The sequence below is a fragment of the Pteropus vampyrus genome, unplaced genomic scaffold, assembly GCF_000151845.1.
Source record: "Pteropus vampyrus isolate Shadow unplaced genomic scaffold, Pvam_2.0 Scaffold213, whole genome shotgun sequence".
NCBI lineage: Eukaryota > Metazoa > Chordata > Mammalia > Chiroptera > Pteropodidae > Pteropus > Pteropus vampyrus.
The window spans coordinates 2,236,208-2,256,045 of record NW_011888994.1 but is presented as its reverse complement, the minus strand read 5'-3'; the positions used below and the strand labels follow the sequence as shown (position 1 = coordinate 2,256,045).

Here is a 19,838-nt window from a genome sequence, read left to right as displayed (position 1 = left end):
AAGGATGCAATGCTTGGTTTTCACAGGTTACCAGGCAATGCTGTCTCCCTCTAGTGGCAGAAACCTGAATTGCAGGCCCAGTGCCTTGAAAGGACTTATCAGCCAAAGGAAGTTGTCTTGTAAATTCAAATATTACAATAACTTACATTTTTATAGGACTTGCAATTTTAAAAGTTCTATCACATATACACTCTCTTTTGATTCTGTGGGAAAACAGCTGGCATTTCATTTTGCAGGGGAGGATACTAAAGATAAATTATTTATTCGAGACCATATTGCTATTAGTGAACTCAGGTCCCCTGACTTTAAAGTCTCTTTCTACCTCATTAATCTTCTTTCTTCTTCTGGACATAGAAATGAGCTTGTTCTGTGCCTTGACCAGGTCTGGGATGTACCTACAATGTGAAAATGAGTATGATTGTCCCTTGTCCAATCACTTTAATACCCCTGTCCTAATTAACACTTCAGGAAAAAGTGGCTTTGCAGGGAAATGCTTTAACCTAAATAGTGAAAATTTTAGGTAGTATTAAAGACAAGTAGAGAGAAGTTTTCCAACTTGGGAGATCAAAGCCTATTCCTCTTCTGAGCAGGATTAAAGTTGGAAGGAAACTAAAGTTCCAAAGTCCAGAAAGTACTTCTGTCCTTGAAATGACTCTCCTGTCTGTGGGCTGATGTGTATTAGTCCTTTATAAGGTGAAATGGCTTTTATTTTGCAATCGGGGCTAAGGCTTACAATGCAAATGACCCTGGGAATACATTAGATTAGCTTAAATTTGTACTAGGTTGGAAATAATTGATTTCTTGACAAACATTTTGCTGGACTCTGGCAGAGGTGGGGAGGGGATATTCAGAATGTCATATAGAGGCTAACAGTGGACAATGGCAACTCAGAAGGCCATTTTTGAAGAAATGACCTGCCTGCAGGACTTTCTTCTGAGAACAAAACCAGTCACAGCTGTCCTTCTTCCAGACAGCCTCTCTCCTTGACCCTCTCACCTTGGCCCTAGGTTGTTGACTCAGCCTCTCCTTCCAGGCAGAACTCTAGCCACTTAGCTTGCCTGGCCTGACCCCAGGATGAACTCTGGGTCCAGCTCTCAGCTCCCCCAACTGCCTCATCCTCTTCTCTTTCTTGGCTCCTTGGAGGCCATTGAAGGGGCGGACATAGGAGGGGAGGAAGCTGCTGCAAGCTCTCTGTATCCTCTCGTGCTCTCGAGGGTATATCAGAGCCTTTTCTCTCGGATCATAAGGAGAATAAGATATTGAATTAGAGGCACTAGAAGGCCCCACTGGATTGACGCGGAGCTGAAAGAGCAGTTTCCTTTGCAAGGAATGGATATGAGAGTGGGCATTCATGGGCGTGTCGGTGTGTGAGACGGAAGACAGCAGAGAGGATGTTGCCCTAAAATAAAAGCTACCGTTTAAAAAAAGAACAGGCCAAAATGGAGTCACTTGTGCTAAGCCAGTCACCAAACCAAAACTTAATAAGTAACCTAACTGCAGTGTCAGCCTCTCCCAGAAGTGGGGTTTTAAACCAGCCTAGAATTTTCTGATCTTGACATTAGTGAGGTAATTTGCCTGATAAGTCCCCCTGCCTTCCCATAAGGGAAGGTGTTCTTGCCTGAAATAATCCACTTTTTAATATTCCTAGTTCCATCGTCTTTCTGTGTATAAAAACTTTCCCTTTTGTACAACTCATTGGAATGCCCTTCTAGTTGCTAGATAGAATGCTGCCTGATTCATGAATCACTTAAAGCCAATTAGATCTTCAAATTTACTCAGTTTGAATTTTGTTCTTTAACTTTAACACTACCAACATTACAAGTACACACACACACACACACACACACACACCCCTCTCTATGGACTCCTTTCTGAATGCATTTTCATCTCCTGACCTTTTGCCACAGGTTTTGCCTTTCCCATGACACAGACTGGACTAGAGAATAAAGTGACCAAACAGAAACCCTGGGCCCCTGCTCCACTGGTTCATCTAGGACTCAGAGCTATACCACAGGCCTGCCACCCTCAGCAGGGCCCGGGCACCAGCTGCTGCTCAGCACAGAGAGGGAGTAGGGCAGGGCCCAGCCAGCTTGCAGTTAGGGAAGTGCTTCCTTACTATGGAATTGCTCTTCTGATTTTTATGTGCACAGCAAAGCACCGCCCCCAACTTTGAGTGCCCTTGCTTTTTTCTGTGCAAGGAAGAAAAAGGGGTTCTATGGAAAGTAACCTCACAGTGTGATCTGATCATAAATTCCTAACTGGGCGAGTCATGGTGGGTAGTCACGCCTCAGGCATAATGCTTCTTTAGTAAAAGGCTCATCCTTGCCTCAAGCAAGCCCTGTCCATGGTTTCTATGCATCTAGGTCAACATCTCTGAAACGACCCCCTTCAGACCCCTCCCTCTAAAGCATGAAAGTGTATAATCTTAACTGGTTTGCAATCCAATCCCGGCCTTGCTTTCTTCCACCCTTCATGTAATCTTCCTTACGTTCCCTCCTTAATTTCAAATGCATAAAAGAAACTGCAAAACTGTTATTCTCTGGAGCATTTGAGATCTTGCTCCCCAGCATATGTCATCAGTTTGGCTCAAATAAACTCTTATAAAAATTCTCTACAGGTTTGGACGTTTCTTACGTCGACACATGTAATTAGATCCTTTTCAACATTCAGCTGCCAAGCTACAAATTCCCAGAAAAGACCCCGGGCAAGACTGTGAAGCCTGTCCTCAGCCCGGCTCTCTGCTTCTGCGGGAAACTCTCCAGAGAGCAGAGGAGAGAACCTGGGCAGCCCTTCATCTGAAGATGTAATCACTGGCCTAGTGCCCACTGTGCAAAGGCAATTGCCAGCGCTAACCCAGGAGGATAGAAGCGTTCTGTGTGTGTGTGGTGGGAGGGGAGGTTTGTGATACTCCAGTCTAACTTGAATTTCTTGAATCTACGTCACTCACCTCATATATCCCCAGGGCCAGCCCATAAGGTATGTGTTTTGGGCAATGCAGAAAGGGTCAGGGGGAGGTTGCTGAACTCCAAAGAGGAAAACAAAGTATAAAAACACTTTGAAGGAAAAGAAAGATGTGAGCAGTGGGTAGAATGGAAAGAGACCAAGGGAAATAAGTTACTTCTCCAATTACAAAGAGCTCTAAATGGGTGGACTTGTCCCTGCAGGGAGGTGGCAGGCAGCTAGTTAGGATGGAGACATCTAAGCCTGACTGCAATCCGCAATGGAGGGCTGGGGTGGAGTGTTTTGCTGCATAAACAGGAGGGAAACCTTGAAAACTTGCTCAATTCCATCAAATGTTTTTGTTGATTAAAGGCTTAGACGCTGCCAGAGCTCTTTAACGCTTGCCTCTACCAAACAGGTGTGGTAGGTGAGACTAGCCATTTAAAGGGGGAGTATGAGAGATGCAGGCCTGAAGTCCCAACGCGGTGGGCACTAGGGCTGGGGCTTACCCGACAGGAACTGTAGTCCAGGCAGAAGGTGAGAGGCTTGGGAGCCTTGGCTGATGTTAAAAATATCTGCCTCGGGTGGAATCACTTTCTGCCAGGAGCTGCAAAAGAAAGATAAATACATCTCTGAAGCTCTTGCTGACCCAAGGATGGAGTCCTGGGGAGCCCTAGTGAGAAGGGAAGGAAAGAGGAACAACCAAACAGGACTGAGGCTAAATGACCTTCTTGCCTGAATATCAACAACCTCCCTCCCCCTCACTCCCCACCCCCCAGCCGCCCCATCAGGTTCCTGGGCTCAGACCCAGGGCTAAAGCTCCTCTCAGGAAGATAATGATCCTTGTAGGGGAGGGGCCAGCTTGTGGGAGGCCCAATGAGCAGCCTCAACTCCTACTCTGAGTAGGGCCCAGACCTCAGAGACCTTCTCAGATAAGGACAAAACCTTGGCTGACTCATGCAATACTTCTGGACCCAGGCAAAAAAAACCAGAGGGAGCCCCGAGGGTCTCAATTGAGAAAACAAGATCCTTTCTTTGTGCCTAGTTATCCCTTTATTCCAAGGCACAGCGTTTCAAGGTACCCGGAAAAATATGTTTAATGAAGACCATAAAATTAGAATGCAGCTGTGGGCCCTCAAGCCTATGCTCCTCATTTTATAGCGTAGGAAATGTTGGTCAAGGCCCCAGAGCTAATAACAGAGCCCAGGTTTCCTGGATCCCATATAAGCCTCATGTACGTCACTCTGCTACTTCTGCTTTGTGCCTCCTGTAGGAATTCCCAGCCAATCTAGCAGCCACCTGTGAACTGAGAAATTTCTTAATAGACTACTTTTTAGAGCAATTTTAGGTTAACAGAAGAATTGAGCAGAAAGTACAGAGGTTTCCCATATGTTTCCTGTCCCCACACATGCACGACCTCTTCCATTATCAACATCCCTCACCAGAGTGGTTCATTTGTGACAATTGATGAACCTATACCAGTGGTTCCAGACTTTTTTGGAATCAGGGACCGGTGTTCCTATGAGAATCTAATGCCTGATGATCTGAGGTGGAGCTGAGGTGGTGATGCTAGTGCTGGGGAGTGGCTGCAAATGACAAAGCTTCGCTCCCTTGCCTGCAGCTCACCTCCTGCTCTGCAGGCCAGTTCCTAACAGGCTGTAGACCTGTACCGGTCCATGGCCCGGGGGTTGGGGACCCCTGAATTACAGTGACGCATCATACTCACCAAAGTCCATAGCTTACATTAAGCATCACTCTTGGTCACATTCCACAGATTTTGACAAATGTATAACAACATGCATCCACCATTATAGCATCATATAGAGTAGTTTCACTCCCCTAAACCTTCTCTCACAGAGAATCTTCTATAACAAAGAACCAATCGCAAGGCTTAGTTGTTGTTAGTCTGGGATTCGTCACTGGTGCACAGCTGGCTGTGTGCTCACTGGCTGGAAGACGTTCCCCTCGTAATAGAACAAAACACTCAGTCTTTCTGACTCCATCTTGCTCGAGCCTGCTCAATTCTCATAAAATGTGGGTTAGCAACTTCTGCTTTGTCCTGAGCATAGATATGCTATGAAATTATTGAAACAACCTTCTTGCTTGAAACTACCTCTCCAAGGAGATAAGGAAGGTATGCACACAAATAATGATGCTTTATCAAAAGATTTACAGGAACCTGTGACTGGGACCACAACAACCAGAGTTTGTTGACCAAAAGCAGAGAGGTTTCACCATCTCCTTCGGACCTTTGCTGGCATCCGATGTCTGCAGTCATCAACCCCCTCCTGACCTCAAACTCCTCCCGTTTCCCCCTTGCCCTGGTATAAAAGAAGACTGAATTCTGTTCTTTCCCAAAATGATTCTTTAGGACGCTAGTCTGCAATCTTTTTGGTTTGCTGGCTTTCCAGATAAAGTCGCTTTCCTTGCCTAACACCTCGTCACTTGACCTATTGGCTGCTGTGTGGCAAGCAGTCCAAGCTTTCACTGGCTTACACCTTCCCTCATATTCCTTGTTGCTGGCACATGAGATGGAAGTTTTTCAGGCATGTTGGCTCAGGATTAGGATGCAGGCACCTCAGACTGACCAGAGTCAAAGTCAGGACCAAGCTGTGATGAAGATCTGTCACTGTAGACGAAGTCTGTCCTTGGAAGCTCCTACTTCTTCCACCCCCATGACACCCGTGTGCCAGCATGCACACATACACCCTCTATTCCTCTTTTCTAGTACAGTGAACTCTCTAGCTTTCCTAAGGATCTTAGTGCTCTTTTGCATTATCTTCCATTCTATCAAAAAATGTTTCCAGGAAGGGATCCAGTGTTAATTATTTGCTATTCGGTAACAATAGAAGCCATTACATTTTTCTTCCTGAGAAATTTGCATCATGGGCCTTAGATATCCTTGTATAGTGAAAAGTTTTTGTCATTTAGAAAGTTTAGGTACCTAAAAGCAACTGGGAAGAAGGCCCTTCCCTGGGTCTTTGAAATCACCCCCCAATTGTACCTGCTTCATCTGCTTTGCATTGCACAGATTCTGGCCTCCCTTCAGGCAGAGGATGGTGAAGAGCCAATACAGGATGTGACTAGAGAAGGGGATTTGAACTAGAAATGGTTGTTTGGAGCAAAAACTAAAAAGTTTTATTTTTTAAAATATAAAGCAGGTAAGAATAGATGCCTGGCTCTTGATGCTGTGATACAGATGTGCTAGGAAAGATGCTGGAAAGATCTGGATTCTAGTCCTGGCTCTATAAAAAAGGAGCTGGGTGACTTTGCAAGTCATTCTACTTCTCTGAGCTTTTATTCTTCCTCTCTAAAATGTGTGGGTTGGATTAAATGTGTGGGTTTTTTTTTTTTTTTTTTTTTTTTTTTTGCAATTTCTTTCGGCTCCAATGTTCTACAGTTCCTAGGAGAAACTTACAGTTCTTAGTTCTGTAGTGCAGAGCAGGAACTAAAGGCACACCAGATGAAACCAGGCTTCCCACATCCTTTGCTTTGACAAAGGTGATTGAAGTGGCTTGAAGAAGCTATTTTCACCAAACCTCGGCCTGCCCTATCCCAGGAAGAAGGTGCTAATGCCGAGCAGATTGCAAATGTCGCTGTGACGAAGAACCCAGCTCCGTTTTAAAAGGAAAGCACGTTGATTTTTTGGAATAGTCAGCTCCTAGTTTATGTAACTTTGAGCCAAACCAAAAAAATTTATGAGGATTCAGCTTAATCTTATAAAATTTTAAAATCAATTAAATGCTGCCTGGAAGAATACAGCCATTGTGGTGACTCAAAAAGGCAGATACAAAGATAGTTATGCTGGTATCAGATGCAAGAAAGCAAATCATGTAACAGAGAGGCAGCCTGAACTGCTGCATCTGGTGGAAAGCACACCGGCTTGGAGATGGAGTTAAAACTCTTAGATACAATTTCTGGCTCTGATGCCAATCATAAGTAAGCTTCATCACTAAGGCAGGGACCATATCTGTCTCACTGACTATTCCCAGTAGTGCCTGGCATATCGTAGGTACTCAATAAATATTTTTGAATGAACAGTTTGCAATGGCATATAATCACTGACCGTCATCTTTCCTTTCTTAATCGCTTTTTCATTGGATCTCTTCTTCAGTCTCCCTACCACCACTTCCTAATCTAGGTCATCGTTATCTTTGCCTAGTTGTTGCAGTAGGCTCCTGACATCCTCACTGCCTCTGGCCTTGCCCACCTCTAACCCATTCTCCACACTGTAGCCAGAGTAATCTTTCTGACATGAAAGTCTGACCATGTTGCTCCATATATAAAAATCGGGCTTCCAAATTGTCAAATTTATTGGCATGAAATTGTTCATGATATACTCTTTTCTTTTAATGTCTGTAGAAGCTATAATGATGTCTCTTTACCTTATAGCCCAACATGTGTTATTTAGTAAATGTTCATGTTCTTCAGAACTTGAAGAAAATATGTTCTGAAGTTGTTTGTTGCAATGTTCAGTTAGGTCAAGTTGTCTAATCATATTGTTCAAGCTTCTGTTTTCTTAATAATTTTTTTTTAGTCTACTTGTTTTATCAGTTACTGAGTTATATTAAAATCCTTATTTACAATTATCCATTTGCATATTTCTCTTTTTAGTCTGTCAAATTTTACTTTACGTATTTTGAAGCTGTTATTAAGTTCATACAATTGAGAATCTTCCTATTAAATAGATCTTTTGTCATAATGAAAATTTGTTTTCTCTTTTTTTTTTTACTGTATTAATCTAGCAAGAGGGTTATTAATTTTATTAATCTTTTCAGCAGAATCTATCTAGTAATACTTCTTGACTAAAGCCTTTTTTGTATGCAATTGGTATACACACACCAGACTTTGGTTTGCACAGTGTATCTTTTTCCATCCTTTTACTTTGAATTTTTCTATGTTCTTCTGGAATAATAAGAGATGTAGGGTTTCACCAGGTGGTACCAACATCTGAGAATGACATTTCAAGAAAGAAAAATCGCAGACCAATCTTATGTATGAGCATAGATACAAAAATTCTAAACAAGACTTTAATAGATTAAATCCATCAATATATTTAAAAAGATAATATATAATGGCTATATTCCAGGAATGTAAGGTTGATTTAACATTCAAAAATCAATCAATATAATTCACTATGTTAATAGAACAGAGGGGAAAAATCATATAATCATCTTAATAAGCATAAGAAAAACCATTTGATAAAGTTCAGTATCTATTCTTGATAAAAATAAAAATTCTCAGGAAACTGAGAATAAAGGATACTCTAAAGCATACAGTATACTTGATGGCAAAACATTACATGCTTCTTCCTGAATTCAGCAACGAGACAAAGATGTCTACTTTCACCACTAGTATTCAATATTGTACTGGAGGTCCAAGCTGGTACAATAAGCTTAGAAAAACCAAAGTATACGGATTGGAAAGAAAGAAATAAAACTATCACTATTCACAGACTACAGAATTACATAATAAATAATTCAAAAAAATTGATTGAAAAATTATTAAAATTAATAAATAATTTAACAACATCACTAAACAAGGTATAGAAATCACCTGTGTATGCTAGCAATAAACATTAAAAATTTCTAAAAATTTTAATGCCATTTTACAGCAGCATAAAAAATAAAATGTTTAGGAATAAATCTAACAGAAGATGCATGAAACCTTTATACCAAAATTTATAAAACATGACTGAGTCCTCAATTTAAAGTCCTTAATAGATGAATGAATATATGAAGTTCATGGGTTGGAAGAGTCAATATTGTTAAGATGTCAATTTTCCTCAAACTGAGCTACAGATGAAATGCAATCTCAATCAAAACCTCAGCAGGTTTTTAAAAAAAATAGAAATTGCCAAAATTCTAAAATTTATGTAAACATGCAGAGAATACAGAATAGTCAAAACAATTCTGAAAATAAAAGGAGCAAATCTGGAGGACTACGTTACCCGATTTTGAGACTTACTATAAAATAATTACAGCAATCAATTCAGCGTGGTATTGGCATAAGGATAGACAAATGAATCAGTGGAAACTATTAGAGTCTGTAAATAGACCCACACGTACATGGTCAATTGATTTTTGACAACAGCTCCAAGATAATTCAATGGGGAATTCTGACAAATTTTATGGAAGGAACATGATATCCATATAGGAAAAAAATACCATAACAAAAATTTGTTCGAGATAGATCATAGATCTAAATGCAAAAGAGAAAATATAAATCTTCTAGAAGAAAATGAATATCTTCATATTCGTGGGTTAAGCAATAATTTTTTAAACAAGGCACAAAAACCACTTACCACAGGAGAAAAATTAAAACTCTGCCTTTTGATCTTTAAAAGACTATATAAAGAAAGTGGAATACCAAGTAACAGACTAGAAGAAAATATTTGCAATACATATAGTTTTAAAAAATCTCATGTTCAGGATATATAAATAACTCCTTAATAAAAATAAAAAGCAAGCAATCCAATTTCTTAAATGGGCAAAAGACTTGTACAGACACTTAGCAAAAGATATACGAATGGTCAATAAAAAGATTCTCAACATCTTTAATCATTAAGGAAATGCAAATTAAAACTACTTGATATGATTGCACACTCTCTAGAATGGCTAAAATTAAAAGGACAGACAATACCAGGTGTCGAGAATGTGAAGAAGCAAGAATTCTCAAAACTGTTACTGGAAGTATAGAATGGTACCACTACTTTGGGAAATAGCTTGGCAGTTGCTACTAAAGGCAAACTTATATATACCCTCTAACCTTAAACACTCCTGGGTTATTTACTCAATGGAAATGAGAGCATCTGCCCACCAAAGATGTGTACAAAAATATTCATAACAATTTTAGTCATAATTGTGTCAAAATCTGGACTTGATCAAAATGTACATTAACAGACGAATGGATAAATAAATTGAGATATGGTCTTACAATGGAATATTGCACAGCAATAAATTACATTTATTGCACAGGAACAAATTACAGCAATAATAAGGATGCATCTCACAGACAGAGTTGAATTTAAAAAGCTAGACTCAAAAGAGAATATACTGTATAATTCCATTTATATAAAGTTCAGAATGAGGCAAAACTACGGTGAGAGATTTTGGAATAGTGGGACTTTAGGAGATACGAGCCTTCTGGGGCTTGATCTGGGAAATGGTACATGGTGTACATGTATGTAAAATTGAGCGATACCCTTTAGATGGGATGGCCAACTTGTCCCAATTACCTGGAACTGTCCTGGTTTTAAAACTAAAAGTCCTGGCCCAGAAAAACCAGGATGGTTGATGATCTTAACTTTAGATTTTGTACATTTTATCATATGTCTGTTATTCGTCAATTTTTATAAATCTGGGAAAAAAAATTAATAGACAAAAATGTCATCGATGGCTCTCTATTGCCCTCGGGACAAAGTCCAAACTCCTTCTCATGGTACGTAAAGCTTTCGCAGTGTGGCCCCTGTGTGCCTCTTGGTTTTCATGTCCTCCCTCACTCCTCGTGCTCTTTCTGCCAGTCACACTGAAGGCTGACAGCTCCCTGAATATGCCATGCTGTCTTGTGCATAATCTGGATCCTTGGCCCAGAAACCATGACTTCGAGCTCTTTCCAGCTAGCTCCAATTCATTCTTCAAAATTCAGTTTGGACATGATCGACTGTAGGAAGCTTTCCCTAACACATATCCAAGGTTTGGGATTTCCTATAGCACATGTATAAGTGGTTATTTATTTATTTATTTTTTAAATAATCATCATGTTAAGGATCCTAAAAAGGTGCCAGGAAATACCCAGTCCTACAGGGCCTCATGGTTGGATAGAGATCTTGGCAGAAAAATGCAGGTGTATGAGGTACACTGTAAGGTACCAACCATCTCATCCATCTTAGGGCTTTTAATGACTACTTCAAGAAGAAGAGATAATACCTAAAAAATAACTTCTTTTAACCTCTTTCAACTATGTATTACCTGCACTGATCAAAAGAAGGGATCATTTTCTTTGAGTAATCTTTAAAAAATAATTGCATTTACTTGCTTTCTCCTTTTTAATACCATCTAGAAAAGACAGTGATATGCAGTAGCAGTGAATTGTCCAACAGTTATGACAACATTGTGTACAATTTACAAAGCTGTCTGAGTATTGAGGAAGTGGTGTAGTGGGTGGCAGATTCTCAGGTCAGATTACCTGAGTTCGTATCCCTGATTGACCATTTACCTACAGCTTTGGGGCCTGGCCAAGTACTTATAACTCTCTGAGCTTCAATTCCTTCATCTGCAAAATTGGAATAAAATGGAATCTTCTTTATAGAGTAACTGTAAGGATTAAATAAATCAGTATACATGAAGGGCTTAGAATGGTGATTGACAGACGTATAGTCAGCACTCAATAAGTGTAGCCATTCTTATGTGGAAAAATGTGAGAACAATATAGCAGACATATCTCCATTCATTATTATCTCATACATTATTATATCTCCTCATCTCTCTTGTGAGCCCCAGGCTCACATTTCTCACAGCCTCACGGATATTATCACCTGACTGAAATGTGAGTAGCTCAAATTCAACAATAATCAATCGCAGACCCCTTATTGATTTTTTTTTTTTTTTGGCTACACCCAGCTTTCCACATCAACTTTAAGAAATATCTACATTCTTGCTTACCACCAAATCATGGTTTTATCATTGTCCTAAATCTGACCAATCAGATTTTGTAACTGCTCCTGGAGTTCCTGTGTCTCCCTTCACCCGGAGCCTAGACTTTACAGTGCTTCCCACCTCTTTACCTTTTCTCACATCTTTGACCCTGCCTTGAACACCCTCTCCATTGCCTGTTGAACTTCTACTCATCCTTCAAGATCCAGAATAACATGCTGCTTGCTCATCACCTTACTTCAAATTCCTATCTTCTAAATTCTAACAGCACTGACTGTCCTTCTAATTCGATACTTAGCATTATTAGCTGTTTTGCATTGTTAGTTGTTTTCTTGGGTATATATATTTACTTCTAAGTGCACTCACAATTCCTTGCTGTAGACCATGTCCCTATATAAGTCTAGGGCTGTTAATTAAGATTCTCTGGTCCAATTTTTTACTCCATTCCCAACTAGGCTTAATAAATATGTGTTGATGAGTTAACTGTTTCATGCATTAGGCGTTGAGCTATAGATTTCAGTGTGAAAGAGATCTAAACATATGGGTCTCATACAAGGGTTCCATATAATTATGGTTCATTGCTACCATAATTATAATGGCAAAAAACTGAAAACTATCAAGTGTTCATTAACAAGGTAATGGATAAATAAAATCTCTTATATGTTGAAATACTATGCAAAATTAAAACAAACTAGGTCTATGTGTACCAACATGAATAAATCTAAAAACATAATGCTCAATGAAAAAAGCAAGTTTTAGAATTATAACCTACCAGGCATGTTAAATTTAAAAACACAGTAAAATAATATTCTGTTCATGGATTCATAAATAAAAATAAGCTGTAAAAATATGAATCAAACCCATTCATATCCATCAGCCAAAAAGTGGGATTGATCCAAGAGTCTTCGAACTATTTTCTGTAATTTTTATTTTATTAAATGAAGCAAACACAACACTATGAGTGCCAGTTATGTTGTTTTTTTCTTTTTCTATATTTTTAAAGCTTCTCAAAATGAAGAGAAACAGACAAAAAGATACCATTTGGTCCAGCCCCCTGTCCTCCGGCTGGCAAGCTATTATTTTTTCTATTGTATGAATTTAAAGATCAAGAGAGAGGGGAGGGTCTGAAGCTGTATTGAGGCTAGAGCATGGCTTAAAATTCTTTCAATCAGCTAGTTTTCTTAGTGATTTTCCTGTAAGTGAAAAGTAAGACAGTATGGGGGTGGGGTGGAAGGATTTTTACTGTTGTCTGATTATAGTAGGTAACTAGATGTTGCTTTTCAACTTCCTTTAAAGTGATGTATCTCTTTTGGATTAATGCTGTTTCCAGCAAAGATCTGCATGTGTCTTGTACACTGTCTGTAATACTAATAATAAGGTCTAACAATTTTCAAGAGCTTGTTATGTGCTGGGTGTTATGTTAAGCACTTTATGTAGAGCTTTGTACCAGTACTGATACATTGATACCACCTGCAGGTATCATCAAACTGTATCCCAATGGAGTTCAATAATAAGGAAATGTGTTGGATCGCATAATTTGGATCCAGGGATCGACGGCCTTCAGGACTGACTCGAGCAGAGGCTCAGTGGTATTAGCAGAGTCCCAAGGTTCCTACTGTCTTTCTGTCCTACTATGTGCAGGCACCATCTGAAGAATGCCATAGAGTCAGGGCTGCATGCCTCCACATCTGCATCCAAGGGGAGAGACCCAAACTGGCTGAGGCTCGCCCATTCCTAACAAATCTCTATGGAGGAGATGGGGTTCTAGGAACTGTTTAGAACCTTAAGATGCAGGGAAGAGGTAGAAGAGAGTGTCATACTTAACCCTGCCCACCACAAATACATGCACATTAATCCTCACAATGCTCTCATGAAGGAAATGCCATTGTAATCTACGTTTCATAGATGGGGAAATGAGACAATGAGAGGTTAAGAGGTTTACTGAGGTTACCTGGCTGGTAAGCTCCATTTTCGCCACAACTACATTGCACTGCCTCCCAGTATCTAATGGTGCATGTTTAACGACAGCTCACTAGTCCACCACATGGTCCTCCTGCCACTTAAACCCTGAGGCGATGGTCAGCAGGTGTCCACCTCCAGGCCTCTGCCGCTCCCTTCCTCGGCTCCTGACTCCTCTTTTTTTCCCACTGCGCTGACACTATCTTTCCTGCTCTGGGGGCTCTCTCTCTGCAGGCTCGGCTGTGAGCGGCAGATGGACTCGTCACTTCCCCGATTCCCTGCCATCTTTGGGAAGTTGGCTCCTCAAGTGTTTTTACTGCTATTAATCTTTAAAAAGTAAATTATAGGAGTAAATCGAGACTAAGAACAATAATAACAAACTTGGGAAATTTACAAAGGCTCCAGAATCTAACCGTTCTCTCAGTCGTTGAGCTGGAGCTCTTCCTAGTAAGCAGGCCTGAGGGCCTACACCAGAGGAAGCGCAGAAACTTCCTGAGGCTTGTGTCTCCCAGTCTTGCGGGGTACATCTCAGGGCTCTTCTCCAAAATCACCTCCTTGAGAGGATGTCCTCAAAGCGCTCCCCTCATAATGTCTTTGTCATCTTTCAAGGTATCCTCCTTGAAAGCACCATCTCCATCTCCACTGTGGAAGTCCAGTTTTCTGAGACAGGGTCATGACTCCCGGTGACACTGTGTACCCACATTCTGGGGCCCTGAGTCAGGCGCACAAGTCAGAGTCAGCTAGGGATCTTCATAAGCCACACAGGTAAGTGAGGCTGTGTATATGAATGTGCAAATGAACAGCTGCTCAGTGGATCTTGTTAAAACACAGATTCTGATTCAGTAGGTCTGGGGTTGGGATGCCAGATTCTTTATCTCTAATAAGCTCTGGGGCATGCTGATGTTCTGGTGCGTGGCTCACACTGGGAAGCGTGGGGATGTAGATGATGCCAACAGTGGCTGCAGGCCGTTGTAGATGATGTGTTGGGGGCTTAGGGTTAAGGAATTGGCAAGGCCTCCTGGGAGTTTGATAGGTAAAATGGCCATCCGTTCTGGACTGATTTGATGTGTAGTCATGACAGACTGCCAGAGGCAGGTAATCCTTGACCTTCTCAAAGCCCTGAGAGACCAGTCCCAAAGGGTGAAAGCCACAGGAAGATAGATTTCCTCTCAATATTAAGGCTAAGTCTGACAGCACAGAGCTTCCGAGGCCTGGGCATGGCCAAGCAGGGCAGAGGAGATGCTTGCTGAGGGTGGAAGGGAGGGTGAAAACTGCAGGGCAGAAGGAAGGCACTGGGAGTTCTTCAGGTTCCCCTTCAACCCTGAGAGTCTATAAATCACAATTCAAGGACAGAAAGCAGTGATGAGTCACAAGTTTCTTGCCTTCTCACCTACCTCCCATTCGGCCAGATTTTTCAAAGTGATTTGTGTATGAGACCCAGCTTGTCATTCTAGGCCTGTTTGTTTTACATTTGTATTACTCTCCGCAAATAAAGCCCTGCCTCCTTCTCTAAAGGGTCACAAGTGGTTAATGTCATCCATATAGTCTCTCAGAAGAGAGAGTGCGGTTTTAATCTGAGAAGGAAAATATTGACAGATTTGTACAAGAGACATAATTAACTCCATGCTCTGGTGATCTGCCAACACATCTTTCTCTCTTCCAATCTTCTAGATCTTCCACAAGTCTTAGAAATCCTGCTTTAGCTTTTAAAGGCAAAAAAAAAAAAATGTTTGGCTCTAAGAAATATTCTAATCTTATGCAATTTAAATTTGGTACCATCTTTAAAAGATAACCCAATACAGATGCTGCGGGTAAGAAAGCACTCTATACCGACGCCAGCCCTATGTCATCTGTCCTCGTCTTCTGACAGTCCAGCTTTCTCACATGCTTTCTGTCTCAGTAAAGGTCAAATATTAAATCAGAGAGCTCCAAAATACAAAGCCACAGCAACAGAGGCGGGAGGGAGACTCTGTAGGAAAAGCAATGCAAGCACAAAAACAGTGCAGAGGAAAAGCATGAAAGAAATGGCGTGGTTTGTAACGAGGAGTAAGCTCTCAAGTCTGTCTGCCCCTTAGATGCTTCACAGTATTTTAATACACAAGTGACAGAAGAACTAGGCTAGAAGGGACATCTTTCATCTCTGATCCTTTCCCTGACAACAAAAACGGGGTGAGCACATTTGCATAACAGAAGAGAGGGACAGATTGCCACTCCAGAAGGGACTACAGGACACCTGTCAGAAATATTAAAAAGCAGGATAATCTCACAAAATGAGAAATGTTCTATGTACCGCTCTTGAGATAGTTGATGGAAAGGCTACAGTAAAAAAATTAAATATGAGCCATGTCCCCTCTATAAACCCTCATCTGTGAATGACTTCAGGATCCCAGAAAATGTCTTCTCCCTCTGTCTATTGTCTCCCATCGAGAATGAGAGGAAACTCCTCTCACATAGGACAGAGAACTGTAGAGTTACTGAAGCTCAGGAGTAATTTTCTTGGCTCCCCTCGCATCTGAACCAGAGTGCCCCCCACACCCTCTTGCCACCCACTCCTGACCCTCACCCACCCCAGCCACCCTCATCACTAGTGGGAATATCTTTTCCTCTTTTAAGGCCAGGGAGATGTATTCAGACCACATAAAACCATCTCCATCTTCAGAACTGATGCAGTGCAGTGAGGACAGTACTCCAGTTCAGACCTACCAGGAGTGAACAAGACATTCATGGCTGCCTGCTTATTACATTATTTCTTGAAAAAATACAATCTAGGTAAACAAACCAATTTTGGGAACATGGCTCCATGGGTGAATTTCACCACAGAAAGGGAAAGTCATGTGTCCCCAAAGACTACGATCTGAAGGAAACAGAGCAGGGAGATGTGGAGCAACAGAAAACTGGGCGTGGCCCAGGGGAGACACACCACGATACTGGCTGTGGTCCATGGTCTTAGCTGCTGAGCGGGACAGTGGGTTTAGGATTAAATTTCCCATGCCTACATTCAGAGAGGGGACAGTTTACTATTCCCCAAAAGACATTTTGAGCTACAGTGCTCATTAACAAGGTAATGGATAAATAAAATCTCTTATATGTTGAAATACTATGCAAAATTAAAATAAACTAGGTCTATGTGTTACCAACATGGCAATGATTTTTACTGGTTTCCTTTTTTTCTTTTTTTTGAATCATCAACGCTCTTGCGCAATTGATGGCGGCTATAAATGTTCTCCCCCAAATATTCACAGAGACACAATTTCACATACAATTTCAGGGGGTTCATAGGCCTCTGATGTGCCTCCATTAATGGCTAGAGACCTCACTTTAAGAATTCCTGCCCCAGAGGCTCACCCACAAGCAGTTTTGCTACCTGTCTTTGAAATTAAATCTTTCTGCTGCTCCAAAAATAGAAACCATATCCAGAAGGAAATTATAGAGTTCTACAGCCAGAAGCAAACTTGAATAGTAATATAGTTCATCTTCCCACCTCCACACAGCACTAAACTGTCTACTCTTCTTAGGAAAACTCCACTTTGTGGAGGAGGCAGTTCAATATCTCCCATCTGAAAGTTCTTCCTAATACTTCATCTAAATCACTCCTATTTTCAGATTAACTTCCCCTCTCCAGTCATATCTCCTGGGGAAAAAAAAAAAACAAGTGCTCGTTTTAAAAAATGGATTAGAATGCCTCTGTTCACTCCTCCATCCCATCACACAATGTAAAGACTCTTTAGACTATTATTCAAGCCAGTATGTACTGAAAATGCGTTTGCTCAAGAGGGCTGGAGCCCTGGCCCAGCTTAGCCCAGGGACGTGTCCAAAAAACCCAGAGGAGCAGCGCTGAAGGAAAAAGGAGGCCCCCTTGGGGAGAAGGTCACATTTTCCAGGCAACTCTTCTTCTTTGCCTAGAAATGTGGCAAGTGACGACTGAGACACAAAGCAGGGTTCTTCACACTTCCCAGAAGCTGCGCCTGATTCACAATGCCTCCCAATCTTAGTTTGGGGACAATTAATAAGTTTTTATCTCACTCAATCAGATGGTAATCTTCAAACAGGCCTTTTGTCAATGGAATGAGATAAAAGATAAATTTGCATTATTCTGAATTTCAGCTATTCATTGACTCTAGCCTGAAAGCTTTAAAAATTCTTTACAAAACAAATTCTCAGGACTCTTTTTTCTGAAACATGATTAAGTCAGAGAACAGAAAAACTCCCTGGGCCCGAACTGAAACTGCGTCAGAATTCCTGAAGTCAAGTCAAAGCCTAACAGCCTGTCTGTTTCTTCCCAAAGCAAATTCTATTTATCAGGCAATAAAAAGCAAGCTAGAACAAAACACAGAATCAGCACCTGGTCAGAGGGTTTGGATAGAAATTGTTCCATCAGTATTTTTTGTTGGAATTGCCATTTATTGATAGGAAATTGCCAAGAGGGTTTGAAAAAATTGTGTGACTTCCTAAAGCAACAGGAATTATATAATCGATGAACAGGAAAAAGACATTAAATTCCTGAAGAACTCAGAGAGTGAATGGAAAGTGGAATCAACATATTGTTTGTTCTTATTTGCCTTCCTTTAGCCACCTGAAGCTAACTAGAGGTTAATGGAAGCATGGGGTTTCAGAAAACCTCAGACGTTAGCAAGCCGCACAATTCCCTGTGCTGTGCCCACGAAGTGTGATCTCTTCCATAACCACCTCAAGTGGAGGCAACTTGAGGTTCATTTATTTTCTCAATCAACAACACACCACTCATAGGACATTCACAAGCTCTCAAAGACCTAATATTACTAAAAGGACACCTCTGACTGGTATCTGATTAGATTTTGTTCCGTCCCTTGGCAGTACTCACAAAAGTCTCTACCCCCAGAAATATTGGAAAGGAGAAACTGACTGTTAAGAATCAACCTCATCTCTTAAGTGAGGTAATTAAATAAATAAGGGCTTTGGGGATACCACACCTTTTTGATAGGAGAGACTGGGCTCTGGAGAGTTGCTTGAAAACTCACCTTCTGGAACATACCTGGTGACTACTGGAAATGGAAATCTGAAGGGGACAAGAATGACCTGGGAGAAAACATCCTGGGGTCACATCAGACCTGGCGCTCGCACAGGCTTTTCCTCAACCTTTGAAGCTCTGTCTATAAATGTGTCCAACTTTTTCCTTTTACACAGAGGGGAAAACCCTGAAGCATTGTCTTTGAGGCTATAGGTTGAATTGATTGGTTTACAGAGAAAACTTTAAGGAATCCTTCCTCAAGAAATAAGGTCAGTGATTGTGCTTGTTTCTAGGAATTTTGATGCTTTTTGCATATGCATATGTGTACATGCCAAGGCATGAAATTAAGGAAAAAATCAGGCTTTCCTTTAGATATCGGAGTCCAATTTCCCGAAGCAGCAAGGCCAGAAAGTTTACCAACTGGATATTATGAATTAGGTCTACACTAGAATAAATGGAAATTTTACTTTCTTTGTAGGGAATACAAGGTGTGACTATGTACTATACTTTGAAATCTGAATAAAAGGGGGAAATATTTTACACTATTTTTATAGAAGTATTGCTCAGTTTTAAACTTACTGCATGTTTAAATGAGTGATTTTTTTTTTTTCTAAAATAGAATTGAATCTTCAGCTTCCAACCATGAGTTTTGGGATTGTTAGAACTTCTGAGTAAGCTAAAAAGCACGTTGTTAGAGAAGGTGTGCCTGGTTTTACATAATGGCTGTCTCTGTCTCGAATCTGATTTTTTGCACCTAAAAGTCACTAAGAACTATGGCCTTATTTTGTGTCTCCAAGTCTTGGAAACAGGCCTTTATACTATGCCTCACAAAGCGAGGGCAGAAGGGGTTGGTTGAAGATCTTAAGACAGGATGAAAGGAAGCTGATTAGAACATTCTAATAGTTGGGATACGGTCTGAAATAAGATATTTAAATAGGTATGTTGATGGATTCTACATAGCCTTCTGGAGAATAGCAAGAAGTTTTGGACTAGATCTTGTTGCAAAAGAATGGGCGAGGGCAGATGTGAAGGAAGATATGGAGAAGAAAATAAGTTCAAGTGGTGGCACTCAGATGGGAGAATCTGGATCTTTGGAATAATTTTTTAGCCCATTGGAAAGAAGATATAGGATGAGATTTTAGATAAACCCTTAAAATTCAAAATTGTTGTACATGTATGTTCACAGCAGCACTATCAACTGAAGAACAGATAAACAAATATGGTATACCCATACATTGGGATTTTATTTGGTAATAAAAAGGAATGAAGTACATGCCATGACATGGATTAGCCTCAAA

At 40.7% G+C, this 19,838-nt stretch overlaps 1 long non-coding RNA gene across 1 annotated transcript in view; it reads right to left on the bottom strand.

The window, feature by feature from the left end:
• The window catches only part of LOC105300497, a 75,147-nt gene that overhangs the window by 4,948 nt on the left and 50,361 nt on the right, over positions 1 to 19,838 (bottom strand). Inside the window, exon 4 of the long non-coding RNA XR_002783415.1 lies at positions 3,450 to 3,547. This is a non-coding gene — a long non-coding RNA (uncharacterized LOC105300497). The remainder of the gene's footprint in view (positions 1 to 3,449; positions 3,548 to 19,838) is intronic.